This window comes from Hyperoodon ampullatus (genome assembly GCF_949752795.1).
Source record: "Hyperoodon ampullatus genome assembly, chromosome: 4".
Classification (NCBI taxonomy): domain Eukaryota; kingdom Metazoa; phylum Chordata; class Mammalia; order Artiodactyla; family Ziphiidae; genus Hyperoodon; species Hyperoodon ampullatus.
In genome coordinates this window covers 166356888-166383438 of record NC_136917.1, presented here as the reverse complement: position 1 = coordinate 166383438, position 26551 = coordinate 166356888, and the positions used below count along the sequence as shown (strand labels likewise).

Genomic DNA, 26551 nt, shown 5'->3' with positions numbered 1-26551 from the left:
ATGTAAAATCTCCACATCGTATTGATGGATTGTTTGCCTTAACCTGGGCTTTTAAAAATATTGACTTAAAATAGCATTTTTCTCTATTAACTGTGGTTGTTGGCTCCCCCTTAAGTTCTGTGCTGCTGGAAGTTCCTCACTTGCTTTACCCTAATCCTGCTCCATCAGCCAGCATTAAGAAAGTAGTAATAATAAAATGAAAGGGAACAAAACAAGAATCATCTGGGTGCCTCATCCATAGGAAGTTTGAGTATTTTTTATTTTAAACATTCATATCTGCACTGAGAGGCCTGGGCTATAAAATATATTCCTTCCTGCAGTCACAGCCAAACAAGGTGGAAAGTCACTGGTGCAGGGAGACCAAACTCTCCCGGGAATCTCCCCGGAATCACTGACACCAGCAGTCCGTACAAGCCTCACTGTTTGGAAAGTGTTTAGTTATGCTGTTTCTTTCTGAATACCTTTAGACTGTAAGGGGTAAAGGACAACATACAGCCCTGGGGGTTGGAGGGAGCATTTGTCCCCCTGCTATTGCCTCCCTGGGTCTGAGGAAAACGTCTTTGAACCAGTTCAAAAGATATAGCTCAAAAGTCCAACTCTCTCCCACCACTGGAGCCCAGCCTCATACATGAACTAGATTTTGCTCTGGCACAGACCTCAGTATTGTAGGAAGCAGTATTGGGTGGTTTCCCAGGGCCCTTCCTGTGCATGCTGCTATACTTTGCATCCTTCTGGCAGCTCCTCAGTCTGGAGTGTGTACCCCCCAGCACATCATGTTTTTAGGGATCAGTCTGTAGAGCAAGGTCCCTTTGTGAAATGCTCCCCTAGTACCTCCACACACACACTATTTAAATGATAAATATTCTGAGCACTGACCCCAACAGTATTCAAGATTCAGTGCATGGAATGGGCTCTAGGTACATAGGCTTCAGTAGTTGTGAAGGCATTCATTTATGCATTCATTAAACAAAGAATTCATGACTGCCTTTTATGTATCCCACTCTTTTCTAGAGGCTGGGAGTGAAGCAGTGAATAAAAGAATCAAAACTCCCTGCCCTTAAGGTGCTAACATTCCAGTGGGGAAAGACTGCCAATAAATAGATACATAAGTAAAATAGATGGTGAGTCAGAGAGAGAGAAGTGCTGGAGAGGAAAATGAAGCAGGGATGGGGTGGAGACCACCCATAGTGGGCAGATGTCATTTTAGGTAGGTTGGTCATTAAAAAAAAAAAAAAAGTCTCACCAAATCTAAACAACTATACACATGTACTTATTTACAAAACAGAAACAGACTCACAGACATAGAAAACAAACTTATGATTACCAAAGGGGGAAGGGGGGATGGATAAATTAGGAGTTTGGGATTAACAGATACACACGACTATATATAAAATAGATAAACAACAGGGACCTACTGTGTAGCACAGGGAACTATATCCAATATCTTATAATAACCTATAATGGAAAATAATCTGAAAAAGAATACATATATATACATATATATATACACACACACACACACATATATATAACTGAATCACTTTGCTGTACACCTGAAACATTGTAAATCAACTATACTTCAATTAAAAAAAATACATAACAAAAAAAACGTCTCACCGAGAACCCACTGAGAGGGTGACATTTGAACAAAGACTTTAATCAGGTGAGGGGGTAAGTGGAGAACTAGGGGGTTGGGGGGAAAGTTCTAGCAAATGCAAGTCCCTGATGCTGAGTTTGGCTGGAAGATTCATTATTAGCAAGGAGACTAAAGTATTGAAACCAAAAGGAGTGAGTGGGTGGTGCAGGGAGTGGGGTTGGGTGGGAAGGAGGGGTGCTAGGAAGAGGGAGGAAGCAGACTGCAAATGGGGTCTTTGAGGCCCCTGTAAGCACTTGGACTTTTCTCTGAGACGGGAAAGCTTAGAGGGGTGTCTGAGGGAGGAGTAAAATGATTTGACTTTTGTTTACAGGCTCCCTCTGGCTACTATGGAAATGAGTTTGCTTGGGGACAAAGGTGAAAATGGGCGGAGGACAGCGGTGGCTGTGACAAAGGTGGCAGCAGAGGAGCAGAAAAAACGGTTTGAATTTTGGATAATTTTTGAAGTTAGAGCCAATGGGTCTAATGAATTGAATACCTGATGTGGTAAAAAATGAGAGTCAGAGATAACACAGGAGTTTTCCTATCTGGCCAGCTGGAAGTGTGGAATTCCTATTTCCTGACTTGGAGAGGCGGGTGCAGAAACTCAGGTTTGGGATGGGTGAGAGCAGAAGTTCACTTTTCACCATGGGGAGTGTTAGGTGCCCATCAGACATCCAGGAGGCCAGGAGAGTTGGAAGCTCTGGAGTTCACGGAATTTGGAGTTCAACAGAGAATTCTGGGCTGGAGATAGATATTCAGCAGTTGGCAGTGAACAGATAGCATTTAAAGTTGGAGTGGACCCAACGGGCAGGCTTGGTTCATTGTGCAGTTGGTTGTTTTAAAGGAGAATTTGTGTGTCATTAGATGGAGCATGTAACCCTTGATTACTCTCTTCTGCTCCCATCACACTCTTTGGCTTTATACCTGTCTTAGTCCACCTGTATGATGCCCAGGCTCCCTGTAAGCTCCTCATGAATGAGTAGGGATCTTGCTGTCTATGGTTCCAGGATGCTTGTTCCTGGCACGGAGTTGATTCTCAGTAAATGTCTGGCAAACGAGTGAATGATTTCTGGTGCAGAATAGTGAAAGGGCTCAACAAAGTTTAGAGGAACGTCAAGTCCTAGGAGTATATGGGAAGATTAGAAAGGGAGGGAGGAAACAGACTCAGAAGAAAGAAATGTCCCAGAATGGACTTTTCACAAGCAGGCCAATCTAGGGGATGGAAAACCAGATTGTTAATACAAGTGAATCAAGAGGGACGAATTGAGAAGGGCATTAAAAGCAGGCCTTAGAACTAGAGATCAGAATCAGTCTGGGTTAACGTGGTGGCACAGATTTGTTGGCCTCACAAATCAGCCTCCCCAGTCTGGTTTTCCAGTTGCATTTTAGCCACACTCGATGTTCAAGTAGCTAAACTGAGGACGCCTCCACATTTCACACACATCCATGTTTGTTCACACCTCCTAGATCAGGCTCTTCTCCAGGCCCTTCCTCTACTCTTCTACCTGTGGACACTCACTCCTCATTCAAAGCTCTCACCAAGAGTTTGCTTTTGAACATCTCCCATCACTACTTCATATAAACTTTCGAATCTGTCACATGGTGGTGTGCAGAGTTGACTTCAGGTCTGAATCAGTCATTTAGCTCACGTACATCAAAGTATACATGGTATACTGTATAGGCATAGTGCAACACCTATAGAAGAGCCAGTAAATGTATGTTCCATTTGATGTAGCACAAGATCTAGAAACAGAGAGCCGACAAATAAGAAAGGGTCAGTCTTTCATGGCAAGGTGCTATATCCAACATCTACTCACTAGGGAAGGCAGCAACTCTATCCTGTAGAGAGGAGTCCGTGGATCCCAAACATGCTGAGATGGGTCAACCAAGACCAACTCTTCCCTGCCCCCATGTTGGATTCGGTTTTGTTTTTTAATTTCATGTTCACAAAGTGGAACCAAGCAGAAGCCTGCAAGGCACCCCTCCCTCCGCCAAGTACAAAACTGAGCAGTTAATGATTAGGACGACAGAGTCACAGGCTCAGTGTCTGATGCTCGTTCCTGAGTCATTTTACTATAACTGACACCAGAGGAAAAAAAGCTAACTGCATGATGACCAGGCACTAGCCATGACATAAGCTGCTCCATCTTGAGCAGTACTGAATCTATGGCTAAGCAGTTCTAAGAACTGGCCTCAAGAGAATGGGATTAACATTATTGCTTATAATAACCAATATCTTTATGGGCATCAAATAATTGTAGCTTGCTCTGCTCGTATATTTAAGTGGGCAATTAAAATTATAAGGGAAGAGATGCTACAGACCCTTGTTGACCCACTCTGAGAATACGGTGCCTATGTCAGCATGAAGTTACAGAAGATAGACCTTCGCCCCTAATCCCATAGAAACGGGATGATGTTCTGACAAGTGGGGATTTGTAAGCAGCTCTTTGCAGGAAACCGCCCTCGGCAGGAAGCCCTTTCTGTTTGCACTTTAGCAAAGCTATATTGTAACTAACTTTTAAACCGGGCACACCCATGCTCTACTCATCTCTGGCCCTAGCACATCTTTCAAATCTTTTAATCACACGATACATTGTATAACGTGCCAGTTCTTTCCGTAGATCAAAGAAGTAGAAATGAAGAATAAATAATTAACCAATGACCAGATCTCTTCCCCAGCTTCCCCTTCAGTAAACTCCTGAACAAACTGTGTGACCAAACTGTGTGAACAAGATAACGTCTAGAGGGAAATCATGAGGAGTCCACAAGCCTGCACACAGTGGGGTTTGGTGATGACCCTGACCCCCATCTCAATGATTAACTGAGTTGCTTCCCGGTTTCCCTTTAAAAGCTTTCACAGTCCAGCAGAATCTTCGGAGGTGGTTTCTGGGAGACATTGCGTCCACCATCTCCCCATATGGCCGGCATTCTGATCAAGGGCACCTTTCCTTCCTATCAACATCTGTGGGTACCGACTTTGTGATTACACGGCGAGCAGCAGACCCGATGCATTGGATTATTCGATAACAAAAGCAATCCTTTGCTTCTTAATTTAACTTTTCATACCTGACACTGTAAAATAATTACCTTTGATGGAGGATAAATATTTGGTGACAAATACACTCTTCACTTCTAAAAGGCATTTAAGGCATTTCAGCTACGGTTTAAAAATGAGCTTCCTGGTTTTGGTTAGTATAGGAGAGTTCACCAGAGTCTACTGATAATCGGTGAATAAATAAAATGTGCTGTGTCGGCAAAAGTAAGAATCATAACCTGAAAAAGATGTGAGGAAAAAAGAAGAAAGTACTGAAATTCAATTAATCAGACAATATATTGCATGCCACTCTGTAGGTTCTGAGTTTCAGGGTACTCAATGTAAATACAGGATGCTCAAGAGTCTTATAATCTAATTCAGAACATGAAAACTGATGGATATGGAACAGCAGGCCAGAGTATTTATATGTTGGGGGAGGCTATTATCAAAGAGACAGGTGAGAGCAGTTCAGGAAATAGATATTATTGTCATCTGCACTTTAGAGACCAGGAAATGGCCACTTGGACAGACTAAGTGAACTGCACCAGGTCAAACTGGGAGTCAGTGACAGACCTGAAATTTAAACCTAGACCTGCCTCCAAACTCTATGCTCTTAACCATTACCTTGTAGTTTACTGAGGAAATTCTATATTCCAGGACCTTTAGTTTTCCTTGATAATTCTGCATATTATATTCTGTTATTTTAACTATTCTAGAGCACAGAAAATGAGAGTGTATCTGTACGTGTTTATATAGAACAAGCATGAACTCATAAAAATCAGACAAATAAATATTACCTTACTTATGAAAAGAAAAGCAAAGATTCTAGTTAAAATGGTAGCAAACAAATAGAGCAGTTTTTAAAATGACGAGCACAATGTATACTAAAAAATGCTCCTACAGTCAGCAACACTTACATTCACTAGGGTAACTAACCATGTCCTGGAGTGCCTACCAACACTTTCCAAAAGAATAGGAAAAATACAAAACCCTCCCTACTGATACTTGATTTTATCATATACCTAGAAGGGTCAAAAAAAAATCAACCAAAAAATATCTTTAGTTCCCACGTCTCAAAAAAAGAAATCAGCTTAATGACAGGTTATATATCAAAAACTCAATAGTTTTTCCATATGTTGGCAAAAACACAACATAATATAGAATATTATTGGGGGAAAAATTCACCATAGGATCAAATTATAAAATACCTAAAAATACATTTAACAGTAAAGGTGAAAGAAATGTAAAAAATAAAATCATAAAAGTTCATTGAAGGAATGAAAACAAAATAAAAACATTTCATGCAAATTGGAAAAAAAATCATATTCCTAGATGGAAAGAGATAATAATATTTTAATGCTACTTCTCACCAGAACATATATATGTCTTCAATGCAATCCCCTCAAAATCTATTTGGATCCTTTCTTTACTTACAGTGTCAAAGTAGATTCATATGAAATACTACCTATAGAAAATCAGTAAACTCAGTTTTGAAAAAGAAGACCTATCAGTTATCAAAATGTATTCTAAAATGACAATAACTCAAATAGCTTGTTATTAGGACAGATATAGACAACTATATCAAATGGGAAATAACTGAGTGTCCAGAATAGCTCATAGTATGTGAGGATTTAGTAAATAATATTATTTAGTAAATAATAAGTGCTATGAATGTTATATACTCATTTTAGAAAAAAATACATAGATCTCTGTGTCATGATATTGAAAATACATCCCAGCTAGATAAAAATTTGAAACAAAAAAAATCCAAGGAAGAAAAAAATAACTATGAAAGTTGATGAAAACATATGAGGCCATTATTTTTATTTTATAATCTTGTATTGAGGAAGGTCTTCCTAAGCAAGATGCAAAAGGCAGAAGTGATCAAATTAAAGTTTCTCTAAGTCCAAGGATACTGTAAACAATTTAAAATACTGATATATTTAAAATAGATAACCAACAAGGACCTAGTGTACAGCACAGGGAACTCTGCTCAATATTATGTAACAACCTAAATGGGAAAAGAATTTGAAAAAGAAGAGATACATGTATATGTATAACTGAATCACTTCACCTGAAACTATCATAACATTGTTAGTCAACTATACTCCAGTATAAAACAAAGTTAAAAAAAATACAAAAGAAGACTGAAAAATGTTTGCAAAGTATATACATAGCTAATAAAAATAGTATAAAAAGAAGCCCAGTCAGTCAAGAAGAAAAAGACAAATGCCCAATAGAAAAATGACCAATGAGGTAACTCAAAAAGGAGAAATGAAAATTGCTTACAGAGAGAAGGAAACACACTCAACCTCATTACTGGTCAGGGAAATGCAAATTTATATAAGAATGAGATATTCTTGATTGATAATATCCAGGGTTCATCTGCACAGCAGCAGGTGGGGTGAGTTGGCAGAACCTTTCAGGAAATCAGTTTTGTCAGTAACGACTGAAACATCAGTGCGTCTACTCTTCGATCTGGAAGCTCCTTGTTCAAGAAGGAAAGAAAGAAGGTGGAAAGACGGAAGGAAAATATAAAGGAAGGCTGGAAGGGAGGGAGGGAGGGATGGAAGGAGGGGAGAGGAAGGAAGAGCAAAGCAGATGGGGAGGAAGGAAGGGAGAAAGAAGGAAAAAGGAATAGATACATGTATATGTATAACTGAATCACTTTGCTGTACACCTGAAACTAATGCAACATTGTAAATCAACTATACTCCAATATAAGATTTTTTTTTAAAAAAAAAGAACTAAAGGAGAGACTGACTGAGAAAGAAAAGCAATTCAATAATCATTGCCAGTTTATCTCCAGAGAAACCAAACCTAAGTAGTCTTCATAGTATTATGACAATATGAAACTATCTTTCTTAATCTCTAACTTGAGAAAAATCTTTCCAAGGCTGTCTACTAAATAGTTTAAATTTTAATATAAATAATCACCTCTTGATTAGCTATGTGGGTTTTTTTCCTTCTTGTTGCTTATAAATATAGTTTATAATACCCACAGTTTGTTGGGAAGCAGATGACATACATAGCAATAACCCAAATCTTCAGACAATATATAAAATTGTTCAATTGTTTTAATGCCCATAGTTATGTTCACATAAAAACAATTCTTTACTTGGCTTAGTGAAAATATGAAACAAGTTAAATATTTTTATTCACTTGTATGTTAATGAGATTTTATTTTCCTTACTGAAATATCCATGACTGAACATGGAATATAGGATACAAATGGTCACGTCAGAATTAATTTAAAATAGATAAATCGAGAAAGAACATTTATTTGAATTTTTTTACCTATGAGTTTTTATTTTGTAAAATCTGAAACTAGGTTTTTCTTGCCTATTCTACATTTTAGAATTTACCTTTACAACACTGGCCCACACAGACACACTTTTTAAGCAATGGAAATTCTCAGTATAATGTTTTCTTCTTTTTTTCAGAAACAAACTACTATTTTTACTGTAACTTAAAAACTTGACTATATGGTCATTTCCTTATAACCTTTTCTTTCCTACTGTATATGATCCAAAAAGCTCGTTATCTCTGAAAATACTAACCTGCTCAGAGTCTCTTAAATTTCAAACAATTTTCTTGGCTATCTTTGAATCACCCATTATAGTTATTTATGTAATCTTTAAATGACTGTAAATTATTCTGCCATTTTTGTAGTTTGCCTACATTTAGACAACACTAGCCATGAAATTACGGATCTGACATGTTACTTGTGTTTTTTAAGTACTCACTGAAAGAAATATATAGCTGTTAAAATGAAAAGGTTCAACCATAGCCACCTGCAACCGTCCCATAGGGCACCAGCTCACTCCCCCAACTTAGAAAGCGCTGCCTGAGAGGCGGGTATTTCTAGTTCACAACGTTGATAAAGAACATGTTAACCAAAAATACAATTTCATCACATATTTTAAAGTTTTTGATATTGCCATTGACTTGACCTTTTCCATATGTGACTTTAGCTTCTTATGCAGTTTAACTAGACATACGTTAACCCATGATTTTAAAAAATAATTTTAATGACATACAATAAAATTGGTATTTTTCCCTGTGATGCAGAGTTTTGTGAATTTCAACACATAGATTCATGTGACCAGTAGCATAATCAGAATTCAGAACAGTTCCAATACCCTAGAAACTTCCCTCATGCAATCCCTTTAGACACTCCTTCCTCCCACTTATAGCCCCTGACAATCTGACAATCACTGGTCTGTTTTCCATCTTTACAACTTTGTCTTTGGAGAATGTCATGACTTTTCTCACTTAGCAAATGTCTTAGGATTTGTTGAAGTGGTGGCAGGTATCAAGAGTTTGTTCTTTTTTATATCTATGAAACAGAAGCAGAAAGACAGACGTAGAGAACAGACTTGTGGTTGCCAATGGGGAAGGAAGTATTTGGAGTTTGGGATTAGCAGATGCAAACCAGTATATATAAGATGGATAAACAACAAGGTCCTACTGTATATAGCACAGGGAACTATATTCAGTATCCTGTGATAAACCATAATGGAAAAGAATATGAAAGGAATACATATATGTATAACTGAGTCACTTTGCTATACAGCAGAAATTAACATAACATTGTAAATCAACTATACTTCAATAAAGTAAAAATGAAAAATTAATAGTTTGTTCTTTTTTTAGTGCTGAGTAGTATTCCCTCTGGGGATGTACCATATTTAGTTTCAGCATTCGGCTGTTGAAAGAGATTTGGGTTGTTTCTAGCTTCAATTATTACAAATAAAGTTAACACGAACACTCATATTCACTCTTAATATAAACATAAGTTTTCATTTCTCTAGGGTAAATACCCAGAAGTTTGATTCTGGGTCATATGGTAAGTAGATATTTAATCTTATAAGAAATTACTCGTTTTCCAGAGTCATAGTATTTTGCATTCCTTCCAGGAATGTGTAAGAGTTCCAGCTCCTGTGTGTTCCTGGTATTGTCAGGGTGTTTTTTTTTTTAAATTTGTTATTAAATTTTCACCATTCTGATATCTCATTATGGTTCCCATTTGCTTTCTCCCAATGGTTAATGATGGAGAACATCTTCCCAAGTGTTTTCTTGCCATCTTCATATCCTCTTGATGAAGTGTCTATTCAAGTCCTCTGTATATGCTTTCATTTTAAACTCGAGATACTTCTTCTTCGTCATTTTTCTAGATAAGATCTATAGGCTATAAAAATATGGCTGGATTAGGCAATCCTTTTGAATTCCTTATGGCTTCAACTCATTTTCCTTTTATAAATTCCATAAATGTGCTCTCAAAAGCACTGAATAGAAATAAACATGTGAATAGAGGAGCTTTTCAACACACAGTTTTACTTCCTTCGAGTGAAATGCAAACTGAATGAGTTGGGAGATGCATTGTGGATAATGTAACCAAATATGCAAAGGAGAGCAAAGTTAATGAGTAGTAATGCAGTGATTGGCACACAGCTCCCCACATAACTTTTACATTCGCATAAATTTATTCTCTATACCTCCTCATCGAGGTGTCCTAACACACATTCAATTGTTATTCGTTTTATTTATAGGTTTTTTAAAAAAACTAGATTTGTTATTAGGAAGGCATTTTTGTCATCTGCAGGCACAGCTGTGTATGAAACGACAACTTGGTGAACGCGTAAGAGGCAGTCTTTGCAAATTGCGTTCTAGGTTTACTGTGTTTATTCCAATGCATCCTGGCTCCACCTGCTCTGTAATGGCTCAGATTCATATTCTAGAAAGCACTTTCCAGACAGCCTAGCAGCAACCCCAGCCTACACTGGAGGTGCACAAAATTCCTGATGCGAATTCATGCTGGTGGTGGTGCAAACTTCAAAATAAAGCAGAACCTAAACCTCTCCTTAAGAATCTCACTTTCTAGACTGATCGTATTAACGGTTGACTTTTTTTGCTACCCAGAGCTTGCAACAGCGTATTTTAAAACTCTGGTCTATGAGATTTTCAAAATTTCCACATGAAAAAGTAATGATGCATGCATTTTTGAAGCCAGATATTAAAAGCCAAAGAATAGGAAAATGGTTCACACTTGTGTTTTACGTATTAAAAATGAAAAGATATTTTGAGAACTATGTGGATTTTTAGTCCTTATGTTCTATTTATAAAATGTAAACTTTAAAAGATAAACAGATTTAGTTTCCATAGCTTTCATTTCTACCACAGTTTTTGAAATTCAATGCATACTTAGCCCACATTTACTCTTGGGCAAAAACGAGTCCAGGCACTAACCAAGAGATCTAAAAGATCCACAAAACACCAGACAAATGTAATGAGGACTCTTTAAACATCTCAAGCCTTTTCATTTAAAATTTTACATTCCAATTTTTGTGCCTGACAATAAATGTTGGCTTTAAGAAACAAAATGGAACATATGTGTGTATGGGCACACACACTCTCTATGTTTTAATTTTGTTTCTTCATTGCTTAGATAATCTGTAACCTCACATTCTTCAGTATTAATAAATATATCAAGATGCATGATCACAGTTAATCAGAAGTCTTGAATAACTTTCAAGTAAACTCCCTCCTTGAAATGAAATATTTGAAAGAACACACGTTAAAATAAAAATGCGAGAGGCTGCTTATGATGGAAAATGGAACCATTACTAAAAAATCAAAAAGTAAGATGAATGTGACTATTAATTCCCAAATTTTTGAAAAGGTAGAAAGAGCCTCTCACTGCCGTAGCCTCTCCCGTTGCGGAGCACAGGCTCCGGACACGCAGGCTCAGCGGCCATGGCTCATGGGCCCAGCCACTCCGCGGCATGTGGGATCTTCCCGGACCGGGGCACAAACCCGTGTCCCCTGCATTGGCAGGCATATTCTCAACCACCGCACCACCAGGGAAGCCCAGGCCTGTGGCTTTTTAAATTCCACAGTGCTACACAATTATGAGGATGATCACTACCTAGGGTCCACCTGTCCTGATAAGACACAGCTTCCCCAGTGATGCATGGTCACCTCCAGGACCTTGGGGAGGCCTCTACTTTTACATTGACGACAGGATTTGGAATGTGTAATGGGCTGGATCCTTTATTATAATAAGTACAAACAGTTAAACAGCACTGACTGGGTGGGTACCAGGCACCATTCTGAGGGCCTTCCTGTTATCTCAGTCTCTTCTCAACCACTCCAGGAGTTTAGGACATTACTACTACCATCCCCAACACTGGGGAGAGCAAACTGAGGCATATGGAGTAGAGAAAAAGTTTTTTCAGGTCCCCAGAGCTAGGAAGAGGCAGAGCTGGGGTTCCAACCCAGGCAGTCTGGCTTGGGTGTCCACAATCTTAACCCCTGCCCGCCTCCTAGGAAGACAGAAACACAGAACACCCTCCCAAGAATAACAGACATCGCTTCTACAGTGGATACTCTAGAAAGACTGAAGCCCCCCTCCAACGCTCATCCCGTTAACGCCCTCCTCTTTGCAAGCACCCTGGTTCCCTGTCAGAGTGGGGGACCCTTAAAGCAGTTGCTGATGCCAAAATGCAAAGATGCTACGGGGACAAGTCTGATTTCCAAGCAGATACCCAGTCAGTGTTTTAAATAACATTTTGGAAAGAATCTAGCAACTCAGCAACTACTTGTGATGCATTCTTTCTAATTACCATCGCACATTTGGTTCTCTGTAGACACTTTGCTGTCACCAAAATACTGCTATTTCATGCATGAGAATTTGCTTAGCAAAAAATATTTTCAAGAACAAGGACAGCTGTCAAAAGTGATCTTAACCTTTGCAACGTGAGGAATCCTGAAATAAGCTGTTGGGTATCTTTAGGCGTGAAATGGAAACCGGGTACAGCACTTGGCTATTAACTTCAAATCGCCTAACCGGTAATACTCTTTTGCACACATTCATACATTGCTTTATAACGTTAGCAAAACACGCTTGCCTGTGTTATTTCACATGATCTCTACGACCACCATGTAGGGTAGGTAAGTAGGTATTTCTTCTTGCTCTTTCTCAGAAAAGTTCTTCAAGGCTTGAACAGGTTTAAACATGAATCTTGTATGACTACCCTGTGGCGAACCAGCTTCTAGACTACTGTTCTTTCCTTTACAGAATACTATCCATTCTTTGTGTCTTGATGTCTCAGTGCTAGGAAAGTTTTATTCAATGGTATGGGCATGTCTTACACATGTTTATAAGTATGTGTATATATCAGAAAATGTATATACATATATACAGTATGTCTATATATGTGTTGTGAATTGATTTTCTGATACCTGTATCTATGTCTATATAGCAATACCTATACTTATATCTAGATTTTCTCTCTACTGCCAGCCTTTTTTTGTGTGTGTGAAAAAATGGACTAACATAAGATATAGTAAAATAAAAAGAAATATAGATTTTGAATCATATAATTATTCTTACATTGACTGGGTTTGAATTATAGACCTCAATGGCTTTGAACCACTTGCTTATTAGGTAATTGAATCCCAACTTGCCATTTGGAAAAAAAAAGGGATTTGGTTAAGGCACTGGATGACACCAGTGCCTTTCAACCTAAGGTCTGCAGAGTCCCTGAGTTTTCAGTCTCGGGGTGTCTGGGGTGCAGGGGGAGGAGGTAAGACTCTAGGCTTCATACCCATAAAGCAAAATTAAAACTCCACCTCTCTGGGCTGAGTTACAGACTGGATTTCTGAGGAAGATTTCACTAGAAATTCAAGATCAAAACCTGTGTGAAAATCTCTGATCTTTAAGGCCACTTATAGCACTTACAGTACTTTTCTGTCATTTAATTCCTTAAAGAGACACATTGATCTTAATATTTACTGTGACCTTATATAGCATGGCATCTTCACTCTCTACGCATATGTGCAAAATACAGAAAAGTACAATATTGGTGGGGTTTTTTTTAACATCTTTATTGGAGTATAATTGCTTAACAATGGTGTGTTAGTTTCTGCTTTATAACAAAATGAATCATTTATACATATACATATGTCCCCATAACTCTTCCCTCTAATATTGCTGTTTTAATGGAGCTGACAATCTAATTGTCTAGAAGTCACTGTTACCTATCTATAATGTGTATATATATATATATATATGCAAGACTCTGATATGAGATGTTGCCTAAGGTTGCTTACTTTAGGTTAACCGTAAGTGCTCAACAGTAATGAAATTTCATTTAACAGAATACTAATCTTCAGAACTTATTTTATTTGAATCAATCAGGTTTTACATAATGTCTTATTTCAGAAGAGCAAACTGTTATCTTAAGAAAAATTTTGAAATCAGCGTTGCTAATTTTCTCTATAAGTCTTCAGTATATGAGAAACATTAAGGTTCTGAAAAACATTAAACTAGGATAAAAGTAGATTTGTAGTTGAGAATTCAGATTTACGAACATCTGAATTATTTTTTTTTTAAATTTAAATACATAACATTAAAGGAGTGCCAAGTATCACAGTGATTTAAAACTTTTTATAAAAAAATTGGTAGGATTTGTGCTTAAAGAAAAATATTTACATTTAAAGGATTGTTCATTCAGTGTCCACCCTTCAGGAATAAAAGATCTACTCATGGTTTTTAAGAATATATCAGTTTCCACAATATCCTGCCAAGCAATATTCTAAATCTTCCAGATGATAATTAATAGTCATTGTTAACGATTAGGTGACTCTGTTAATATTTTCTGACTCTGAAAAAGACGTGGCTTTGTTGCTACATCATCAGACATGATGAACCATTTGGCTAAAGAGAAGGTCAAGCCTTCATTGAAAGTAAACATTTTTTAAAGTTCCATTGTATCAATAGCTATTACTGCATTCATCTCATTTTCAAAGGACGGGTGCTTTCTGATCTATAAATGCCGACTATAACATGGTTCAACTAAGTGGGAGTGGTATTTGAAAAAGAAATGTGGACATGAAATAAATAGAAATAATTTTCAAAGAGATGCTGCCACCTTTTGGTTGCTCTTCCATGAAGCATACACTCATTCCTGAAAGCTTGCGAAGTCAGGAGAAGCCCTGAATGAAATGACTGAACATTTCAGAATCATAAGCAATTCTGTGATGTCGTCGGTATTTCTTACTTAGATGGCTCCCACTCATTTGATAGGTTTCAGACTCGTTGATACGAAGTAATTTTTCCAAATGTTAATACAGCAGTAGAAAAGATCCATTTTAGAAATGGAGAACGTTCCAAGTTTTATTGAGGTCAGGCATATTAATGCTATGCCCATCATGCCAACCAACCGAGGCAATAAAAGGTAATTTTTATTCTACTGAGCAAAAGACTAGGAAAGATCACATACACCTTCTGTACTCAGCATTCCATTTAGATTTCATGTCTCATTTCATCATTATTTCTCATATCTGTGAGTATCTTTTTACTAATTCCACTCTCTAAATAGAGTAGGGGTCAAATTTTGCTTTTCTCATAAGTTCTTTAAAATTTCTTTCATTCATAAGGAATTAATTTGCTTTAAGTTTGAAGCAACAGATAATGCTTAGGAAATAATTTCCTACTATAGTCTAATCAATAATTATAATAAGAAGAGGCCCGATGACTTTTTCAATGACTTCATTTAACTGACTGACTTGAAATTGAAACTCTTTTGAGTCAAATGGTGATATTTATTATTTATCAAAATATTTTAACAAATTGAAATGCTAATCATGGTATGCTAAATGTCAATTATTTCACTTTAACAATTGAGCAGTTGTCTTAAGGAATATTGAGTAGCATTGCTGGTACTTATAATGTTTCTTCAATTCCTTTAAAATAATTATTTATTCAAATCAATGACTCCCTATGCCAACGATTTACAGGGTTTCCAAAATGTACCTGCAGACTAAAGGAATAGTGTCCAACCACGTAAGCCATGGGCTAGTGTTAAAGGACTCAAGGAAACTGAGATTTAATCCAGTTTTGTTTTTTGTTTTTTGTTTTTTTTTGCCTTACTCGGGCCTCTCACCGTTGTGGCCTCTCCCATTGCGGAGCACAGGCTCTGGACACGCAGGCTCAGTGGCCATGGCTCACGGGCCCAGCCGCTCCGTGGCATGTGGGATCTTCCCAGACCGGGGCACGAACCCACGTCCCCTGCATCGGCAGGTGGACTCTCAACCACTGCGCCACCAGGGAAGCCCTAATCCAGTTATTTTATACTAGCGCTGACCTTGAACTGCCCTTCAGTGTACAGTCGATATTTAGGCTGAGACCGTCACTGCCCCTTGAGGTCTGGAACACAGTGCTTCGGACGTTTTCACTGCACAGTGGTAGGTGGACGCCCCAGGACCTCGCTGGATATTGCATATTCCAAGAGTCACAGCAGAGCTTCCATCCCTGGCTCTTAAACTTCTGAGTTCCTACTGCCACATCTCCCGACCGTTGCAGATCACGTCATGAAGCTCAGCCCTTAAGTGACTTTTGCAACAGAAACTCATCCAAGTTCTAACTTCCAGCCTCCCTTACAGGGGCCTGAAGAGGGTGGAGACACACAGAGCCCCAGCTCCTTCTCTGCCCCTCGCATCCCACACACCTCTTCCACAGCCCCTCAACCCAATGGCCCCAAAGATGCTTCTCCCTCGAGAGGGACCATGAGGCCAACAGTGTCTGAAATCATTACCTATGACTTTATTACCATGCCTCTCCTTTCCTCACCCTATATCCTGCCTCACAGCTCTTCTTTTTTAATTCACTCACTCAGCATCCTTCATCACAATAATTCTGAACTGTGAGCCTTACATTAAATAATGCCCCAGACGCCTCTCTGTCTGTCTCTCCTTACCTGGATAAGATAGCTCCATGGCTATTCCGCCAAGGCTGAGTTTTAACGTTTATTTACCTGTTGTTGTAAGCCATGAAAAAATAGCCTTAAAAAAATAGGGACAATGGGGCTTCCCTGGTGGCGCAGTGGTTGAGAGTCCGCCTGCCGATGCAGGGGACGCGGGTTCATGCCCCGGTCCGCGAAGATCCCACATGCCGCGGAGCGGCTGGGCCCGTGAGCCACGGCCGCTGAGCCTGCGTGTCCGGAGCCTGTGCTCCGCAACGGGAGAGGCCACCACAGTGAGAGGCCCGCGTACAGCAAAAAAAAAAAAAAAAAAAAAAAAAAAAATAGGGACCACGAAAGTGTGTGTGGTAACCTCATGACCATCAGGAACGAATAGGTTTCAAACAGCCAAGCCAGGTTCAGCCATCTTCTTTCTCCATCAGACACGTCCTGTGTGCCTCCCTCCCTATCCCCCATCCCCGGTTACCAAACAGTGCAGGGTCAGAACTGTTACGCTGATAGCATGTTTGCTTTTCATCCCAACAGTGATTCAGGGCATCGGTGGTTTTATTGTCAGATTTCTTCATGGGGTTAATGCCATCAGAGCTGTTCTTCAGGCCCATGATGCATAAAATGGGGTTGTTCAGTGGACGCAGCTACTGGCATTCTGCATTCCATCAGAAGCTGCAGTTGGGGTTTTCAGTCCCCCCACGCCACCCGCCACGTTAGGAACTTGGATGAAATACTACACATCTTGACGATAAACTTGGGAGAGGTCTACGCAATCGGGGGGGACAGAGATTCCCTCATTAGTACCAGTAGAGGGAACTCACCAGAGAGAATCCTCTGTTGAAGTACCATATTCCAAAAGCCCTTTACTCAGCCAGTTGTTTTGAAGTCCAAACTCATTTGCCCATGGAAACGGTGTCACTCAGGATCATTAGTTCCACATCCCACTCATAATATTACTTTCTTTTTTCAAAACAAACAGCTTTTTATTGATGTATAATGTAGTTGATTTACAATGTTGTGTTAGTTTCAGGTGTACAGCAAAGTGATTCAGTTACACATATATTCTTTTTCAGATACTTTTCCATTACAGGTTATTACAAGAGAGTGAATATTGTTGCCTATGCCATACAGTAGGTCCTTGTTGTTTGTCTATTTTATATACAGTACTGTTAATCCCAAACTCCTAATTTATCCCTCCCCCCTGGCCCCTTTGGGAACCATAAGTTTGTTTTCTATGTCTATGAGTCTATTCCTGTTTTCTAAATGAGTTCATTTGTATCATTTTTTAGATTGACAGTCTCTTGAATAAGTGGTGCTGGGAAAACTGGACAGCTACATGTAAAAGAATGAAATTACAACACTCCCTAACACCATACCCAAAACTAAACTCAAAATGGATTAAAGACCTAAATGTAAGACCAGATACTATAAAAATTCCTAGAGGAAAACACAGGCAGAACACTCTTTGACATAAATCATAGTATTACTGGACTCAGTGTCTAAGCACACTCTTTGGACTACACTAAGCAGAAAGTATGACCAGAGCTCTAAAATGCTGGCCACAGTTTGAGATTGGGGCGGGCTTCACACTCAGGGAAGAAGAAAGACAGTAGCCCTGCCCTGGATGCCTGAGTCTGACCGCCTCTCGCCCTGGGCCAAAATCTTTGCATCCACTGTATGCCTCATTACTCCTCAAACATACAATCAAAGTGTGGGAGAACAGAAGGAGTAAACACAGGCACAGGAAAGTCAAGTCACTTGGGGATAGATGGAGGCTTAGTTAACTACTAGAGCTGGGGCTCAAACTCATGTCTGTCTATGTGTCTCCAAACTTATAAACTCTGTACATTTGAAAAGTGGAAATCCCCCCTTCCTCAGGTTCTAATTATTTTCACTCATTCATTAGAAAACTATCTTTTCTGAGTACCAGGCTGGGTGCTTCCAATGCAAAGGAGAACAAAGACGTCACTTCTGCATCAATGACACTCCTCGTCTAACGTGAAAGGTCAGATCACATAAAGAACTATGTAAATAAGGCTTCCCTGGTGGCGCAGTGGTTAAGAACCTGCCTGCCAATGCAGGGGACACGGGTTCGAGCCTTGGTCCGGGAAGATCCCACATGCCGTGGAGCAACTAGACCCATGGGCCACAACTACTGAGCCTGCACTCTAGAGCCAGTGTGCCAAGAGCCCATGCTCGGCAACAAGAGAAGCCACTGTAATGAGAAGCCCACGTGCACCAATGAAGACCCGACACAGCCAAAAATAAATAAATAAAATAAATCTTTTTCTTTAAAAAAGGAACTATGTAAATAGAAATTATGATGGGATATGAAGAAAGGGGTAGGGTGCCCCAAGCTTAATGAGGGCAATATTTGGTTCAGTGGTCAGTGAAGACCACTTTGGGGGTAACATTTAAGCTGAGATAGGAAGGATAAGTAGATATCTAGGAGGCAAAGAATTATGGGTAGAGAAGAAGGGATGGTGTGTGCAAAGGCCCTGAGGCACAAAAGAGCTTGGTGCCTTTTAGGAAACTAAAAGACCTGCTGGAGGTAGAGAGGGGGGAAGAGTGGTGAGGGGAAAGTGTGCAAAAATAGGCAGGGGTGAGATCAGGAGTACCTCAAAAGGGCAGAAGAATTCTATATTAGAAAATAAAAGATAGGTGACCCACACTAGATCAGGGAGCTGTACATTTTAGACATTGATTTGTATGTGTAAATCACCCATAAATCTAGCATTTTTATGTCAGAAACTACCCATAAATTGAGCGAGAAAAATTAATGACATACTTGTGTAATATTGTAAGAAAATTGTTTTATGATAAATTAGATTATCTTTCAGCAAAGCTGACTTCCTCCCCACCCTACTGTGCTGGAGTAGGTTTCTGTGCCTCACTGACATTACGTTGGCCAGGTGACTTGATTCAGTCATTGGGATGGAAGAGTATGGGATGTGAGCCTCAGAAGATGTGGTGACCAACCAGAAGAAGGACACGCCCATTCATCCTAGGCCCAGAATGACCACACATCAAGCTGATCTGACCCTGCCTGCAGCTGGGAGGCAAGAGCAGACAGCAACCTGCATGAATCAAGGCTGTCCAGCCAAGAACTGAGAAACCGTGCTTCACAAGTGATGTGCATAACTGTGAGTGTGTAAATAAATGCTTCGCATAACAATCTATGGAGCTCTGGGTGGTGCACAATGCGGTTTTGTTGCAGCAATAGTTAACACAAAGTTGTAACATGAAGAATTGCCCTCAGTGTCCACCCTCCAACACACATGCACAGGTGCACTTGCAAACACACACGCTCCACACAGACACACACATTTGCTTGCTTCTAGACAACAGAAGAAGAAACAGAGAAATAATGTCTAGGAGTCTAGACAGCATATGAAGCACCATCTTTGACTCTACCCTAAATGATGGCTAGTTAGACCATGACTTTGTAATCGAATTAAACCAGGCTGCTACTAGTGACTGCACTGCTCTGGCTTCATTATAAACTCATTATACAGAATATTTCAGATCTTCTGCAAAATTATTTTACTCAAAAAAAAAAAGGGAAGGATATCAGTAAAATGCAATGGCAAAAGAGAACTGCTTTGAGCAGCTGCACATACACCATCTCAGTTTCCAGCTTAGGGAAATCTCCATCTTTTCTAGCACATGTCTTTAGAGCCAATAAGATGCTGGCACTTAAAGCTATTACATTGCTCCCTTGTGTATAACTGGGGGATTTTTATATTGCTATAATGCTTCCCACTTCTTACGGGTTTTTTTGAAGTAAGTCTTTTAACAGTGAGGTTTTACTGCACAGACTCCAGGATGACATTGAAAGGCACCTAAAAGAGAGAAAATTGCATTGATATATTTGGCCATTGTGTTAATCGCTGAACCAGTCTAAGATCTAGATGTGATTTTTTAAAAAAAATGTATCTGATGGCTCTTAAACATTCTCATATCCTAAGAATTTAAATATGCTAAAATACAGATTTCATGAAATCTAGAGTCCTTTCCACTATACAGAGAGTTCTTCAAATAGGACAATTAAATTTCTTGTTCTTAGATATATGAGTTGACAGAATTTTAGAGTTGAAATAGGCTTCGGAACTGCTGTAACCTAGTGTATCTCAAATTGTGTGGGTCATGAATGCCTTTCAGGATCTAGTGAAATCTAGATGCCTCCCCAGAAAAAAAAATTGTATCAAAACTTGGTATGTACCTACAGGGAGTTCAGACCATTCTGAAGCCCATCTATGGACATCTCATGAGTTCATGGTCTCCAGAATAAGAGCTCTGATCCTGTCCATATTCTAGATGTGAATCATTTTTCCTGTTTTATCCATCTAATTCCCCATTGCCCTGCAGGCTCAGTGGTGGTTAAAAGCCTGGAGAGAGGCCAGACCACTACAGGATTAGTTTGTCAACTTGCTTCTGGTTTATTTCAAACATTCATAAGTATTTAGAGAGAAATTTACTATGCTGTGGTGTATCTGTCACCCAGCTCTCTCTAATTGTCAGCCTCTGGCTACCTGGTTTCATCTATTCCCCCTCCCTCACTTTTTTGGCTGAGGTATTTTAAAAACAAATCCATGGCATCCTACTATTTCATCCATGAAACCTGCAGTGTGCATCTCTAGATGATGAGGATATACCATTATCCCAATTAGTAGAAATCCCTCCTATCGTCTAATCCCAACTTCATATTAAAATTTCTCATCTTGGGACTTCCCTGGTGGTCCAGTGGGTAAGACTCTGCACTTCCAGTGCAGGGGGCCCGGGGTTCGATCCCTGGCTGGGGAACTAGATCTCACATGCATGCTGCAACTAAGAAGTCTGCATGGCACAACTAAAGATTCTGCATGCCACAGTGAAGATCCTGCATCCCGCAATTAAGACCTGGTGCAGCTAAATAAATAAATAGCGTGACCATATAATATAAAAAAAAAATTTCTCATCTTGAAGATTTTTTAAACAGTTGGTTTGTTTAAATCAAGATTCTCCAAAATTTGCGCATTTAATTTGCTTGTTATCTCTTAACTCTTTTCTATTTAATAGTCCCTTCCTGAATGTTCTTTTTATTGATTTATTTTTTTATTTTTATTTTTTGTGGTACGCGGGCCTCTCACTGCTGTGGCCTCTCCTGTTGTGGAGCACAGGCTCTGGACACGCAGGCTCAGCGGCCATGGCTCATGGGCCCAGCCGCTCCACGGCATGTGGGATCTTCCCGGACCGGGGCATGAACCCGCATCCTCTGCATTGGCAGGTGGACTCTCAACCACTGCACCACCAGGGAAGCCCTACTGATTTGTTTTAGAAAGAATTTTTTTTTTTTTCTCGAAGAATCTCCCACGTTCCGGGTTTGGCCAATAACTTCCTTGCACTCTCATTGAATTTCTTCCACCATCCTATGAGGCCCTAAAATCTGGGAATTAGAGACAGGTGATGTTTATTTTTGGCTTTACTCTGTTTAATCTAAAAGGGAGTAAGAGTCTATGAGAATCCCTTCACTCAATGGAGAGTAGGATCAATGGAAGACATATTTTTACCTTTCAGTCTGAACTTCCCTCTGGTCTTTTAAAATACATGTTTTCATCATTTTACTGATTCATTACTCTTCTAAGGAACAGGCCTTTCCTGATAAAGCAACTATCTTTTTCCTGCATGTGATCTGTTTGAAGAGCAGATGGGCTGTAATGAAGTGTATTCCACATCTTGCCCTGGGACAATATGCATGGAAGCATCTGGCACAGTCCCCCTAAAAATGGCCAGGTCTTCAATGTTGGCTGAAGTTGAACTGAAAGAAATCTCATCAATTACTCCCAATAACTCTATCTCAGTTATTAAAATAAATAATCAGTTTCTGGATTAAGGAAAACAACTCATCACAACATAAACCAAGATTCTCTGTATTGACAGTGGAATAAGAATACCCTTCCCATTCTTGGTCACACATGATGTCAACTTCTCCAGAATTGCGTGCTTATCTGGTACCAAAAACTGATAAACCAAACAGTAAAAAAAAAAAATACCCAGGGAAAAGGCTGAATACTCAATACAGCTTAGGAAGGCAAAAAAGTATCTTAGTTGGTTCACATCATACAGTCACAGGAAAAATGAATCCTCCACGTACTCATCACCAGTCTGTGACCCCACATACCACCCAGCTTCATCCTCCAGTAGCTACTGATACACATTCTAACATAGATATTGAACACCAGGCTGTGAAGTGTGCGATGTTAAATGCATCTCAAAGTTGGTTATGATCTTATCTGAAGAACATAAACAGAATTGATTTTTTTGTACTCTCTCAGGTAGACTTCAAATCTGCTACTCAGAGAAAACTAAGGATTATTAGTAGAACTGATATAGACAAAGCCTAATGAACCCTGATGTGAGGGCTGCATTTGGAAGAACATAAGCATGTCAGCCGTCAGCTCCGCTTCATGTGTAATCATTCAACAACTGCCTTGGAATATCTCTCTTACTGAATTTTCTTGTTGTGTAACTTTATGTGCTTCTCAAGCGTATTTCAAAACTCCTTAAAAGAAGAGATGACTCTGGCTTAGTCACTGAAGGAAGGCGGGTTATCTGACTGTTCATGCTTTCATTAGACAACTTATTAAAACATTATGCTTACAAGCTTAGCCAACATGACAGAACAGGATAAAAAGTCATAGTTCTTGTCCTCAACAGACTTACTTCTTTGCATCCCTCTTGAACCCATTCCTGGGAACAAAGGAGAAGCCCTACAGTTTTCTGTGCTCCAAGAAGGCAGAAGCCTCCATGATGGACTCTTTCCAGGTAAGAGCCCCACTGTCCCAGGAGAATGGCACTCTAGAATCTGTGCTCCTGGCCAACATAGAGTGACTGTCAGACCTCTCACCTGACCAAGGACCATCCAAGCAGAAACTACTGAAGCCCTGTCTCTCAACACTGAAATGGCCTTATACCGCAATTTGAAAGTCACCACTACACTCATAGGTTCAACAAATGTTTATTATGCAACTACTATGTGCTGTGCATTTTTTTTTAGGTGTTGGTCACATGGTGCTGAACGAACTGATACCTTTCTTCAAAGAAAATAAACTCAAGAAGTCTTGTTGGGGGGACCAAACCCTACACAACCCATAATACACAACTAGCTCTAGCTGATGGTTGCTCTGAGTTGGGAGATGGAAGACTGGTCAAGGGATTTAATATCAGCCTTGCTGGTTGTGGGATTTAAGCAGTGGCTGGGCTAATTCCCTTAGCATCTGTAGGAAGTGGTGGAGACCATACACGGCTGTGAATTACTTATAAAGCAAAAACGTATGATATAGAAATTACATGTGTATACAACGAGACTCAATTTTATTTTTTTGTTTACTTTTTTATTGAAGTACAGTTGATTTACAATGTTGTGCTATTTTCAGGTGTATAGCACAGTAATTCAGTTATATATCCATATCTGTATCTATATCTACATCTACATCTATATATTCTTTTTCAGATTCTTTTCCCTTATAGGTTATTACAAAATATTGAGTATAGTTCCCTGTGCTATACAGTAGGTCCTTGTTCGTTATCTATTTTATATATAGTAGTGTGGGGCTTCCCTGGTGGCACAGTGGTTAAGAATCCACCTGCCAATGCAGGGGACATGGGTTCGAGCCCTGGTCCGGGAAGATCCCACATGCCGTGGAGCAACTAAGCCCATGAGCCACAACTACTGAGCCCACGCTCTAGAGCCCATGAGCCACAACTACTGAGCCTGCGCTCTAGAGCCCACAAGCCACAACTACTGAAGCTTGCACACCTAGAGCCCATGCTCTGCAACAAGAGAAGCCACCGCAATGAGAAGCCCACGCACCGCAACAAAGAAAGTAGCCCCCGCTCACCGCAACTAGAGAAAGCCCGCGCGCAACAACGAAGACCCAGCGCAGCCAAAAATAAAATAAATAAATATATATAGTAATGTGTATATGTTAACTCCAAACTCCTAATTTATCCCTCCCTTACCCCCTTTCCTTTTTGGCAAACATAAGTTTGTTTTCTATGTCTGTGGGTCTATTTCTGCTTTGTAAATAAGTTCATTTGTATCATTTTTTTAGATTCCACAGGTAAGCAATATCATATGATATTTGTTTTTCTCTGGCTTACTTCACTCATTATGAGAATCTCTAGGTCCATCTATATTCCTGCAAATGGCATTATTTCATTCTTTTTTTATGGTTGAGTAATATTCCATTGTATATATGTACCACATCTTCTTTATCCATTCATCTGTCCATGGACATTTAGGTTGCTTCCATGTCTTGGCTACTGTGAATAGCGCTGCAAGAGACTCTTAAAAAAAATTCCTTTGCCTATCCCCATTCTCATTATCCTTACATTGATTACTTAGATCATAATTTTAGAAGTCTTTTGGTCACGACTAATCATAAAAGTGAGATAATTTCAGTAATTAAAATGCCCAGTCTCTTGTAAGAGTCAAAATTCCAAAATATATATATGGTTTAATCAAGAGTCTTCCCAGGTAGGGCGTGGTTCAGTTGGGAAGTCTCTGGTTGTACAGTCAAGGGTGTGGGACTTTTCACTGACCCCCTTGCCTTGCATTCCTTTTTCTTCACACCCAAGCTTGCTGGCCGGGGTTTCCCACTTCTGCAGGGGTCACCGTGGGTGGGAGTGAGTGCTGAGGGTGGGAGAGTCTGATGGCAGGAGCAGGCCGTGGCCCAGCCTTGATGCTCTGGAGCTCTTTGTGGGAGAGATGTTCAACAGTGAACATCTGAAGGCCACTGCCTGGGCACTGGATGTGGGCAGTTGCTCTCCACTGTTCCTTTGCTAAGACCCACCCCAAGCCCTGTGTGAGCACCTGAGGGTGCCTCTGCAGCCTTCTTTGCTGAAGTTTCGTGCTCCTGGTAGGTCTCTTGAGTGGGCTTCTTTCCCAATGACCCAGCAAGGCACCCACCCCAGAGTCCATATATGGCTTTCGCCCTACAGTCCAAAGGGCCATCTTCTCTCGTGTGGCCTTGCACTCTGCTGCTGTGGGCCACTCCAGCCAGTTTCCTGCCTGGAGGCTGGGCAGGCCTGAATCAGAGTATAAAACATTTCTATAAAAGAGAGTTGATTTATTTCTAAGAAAATTTCTATAAAAGAGAGTTGATGCTTCTAAGAAAACTAGGTTGAATGTTCTGGAAAGGCATTATCAAAAATTATTGAATAACTTAGGAGAAAAAAATGGACAAAGAGGGAAAGAACCATAAAATTAAAAAATCCGTCAAGAAAGTCTCTGTATTCAAATTGTTTCACAAGTAACTCTAAGTCCGCTTCTCTTTAAAGATACCAGAACTGGAAGGGGCAGGACTGTAGTATTAGGGGTGCAGTTTGTACCGAATGGATGGTGAGGTAATGCAAGCAGCAGGCCCCCATGCAAAGAAAAGGCCCAGCTCCTAAGCCAAAAGTTAGTGAAGAAATCCACATTTACAAGGTTTATGTCAAAAAAAAATACCCAATGTACACATGTATCATATTTATGATTCTCTGCTTGAACCAGGTTTTTCAACTGTCTGACCCTCTCCCCACCACTGCTGACTTGGTGAACATGGAGAGCTTCCATTCTGCCCTGTCGTCTCCTTTCCTCAGGTTGTAGAATCAGGAGATAAAAGGAAAACCCAAAAAAATCTGAGGCAGAAAACAAAAACAAAACCTCTTCTCATTTTGGTTCTCCCTTAAGCCATCCTCCCCTATTTGTTTTTTCTTTCAAGTCCCAATTCTATTAGTCTACTTATATCTCCAATTTTGCACTTCATAATTCCTCAGAAAGTCATACAGGCTGGTTTCCATGAAGGGAATTCATTACCCCCAAAAGTAAGCTCCTCAGTCTCCTTGCATCGAGTTACTTCCTGGAGCACTGACACGGGTGCCCACCCTGGTTCCTGTGCTATTGGGTTGGGTTTTCTTCCTCTTTCTCTGACTACTTATTTTTCCTCTTCTTCCATGGTGCCTTCATGGGCACAACCAAGGTCCTCTGTTTCAGCTTATTCTCTTCCCCTTGCTCACAACTCCTTGTTATTTCAACTCACACTTCTAGGGTGTTGCCAACAGTGTCTGGGTGCCCACAGCTGAGAGCACTGCACTTTGTCT

The 26551-nt window shown here is 39.9% G+C and overlaps 1 protein-coding gene and 1 pseudogene across 3 annotated transcripts in view; both read right to left on the bottom strand.

Moving 5' to 3' along the window:
• Positions 1-17037, bottom strand: part of LOC307052218 (ubiquitin-ribosomal protein eS31 fusion protein-like) — a 39213-nt pseudogene extending 22176 nt beyond the window's left edge. The window contains exon 1 of the transcript in view: positions 16902-17037. The product of the transcript in view is annotated as a ubiquitin-ribosomal protein eS31 fusion protein-like (transcript). The remainder of the gene's footprint in view (positions 1-16901) is intronic.
• CTNND2 (catenin delta 2) overlaps positions 1-26551 on the bottom strand; it is a gene marked incomplete at both ends in the record, with an annotated part of 950049 nt that overhangs the window by 527822 nt on the left and 395676 nt on the right. The gene's annotated exons all lie outside the window — the stretch shown is intronic.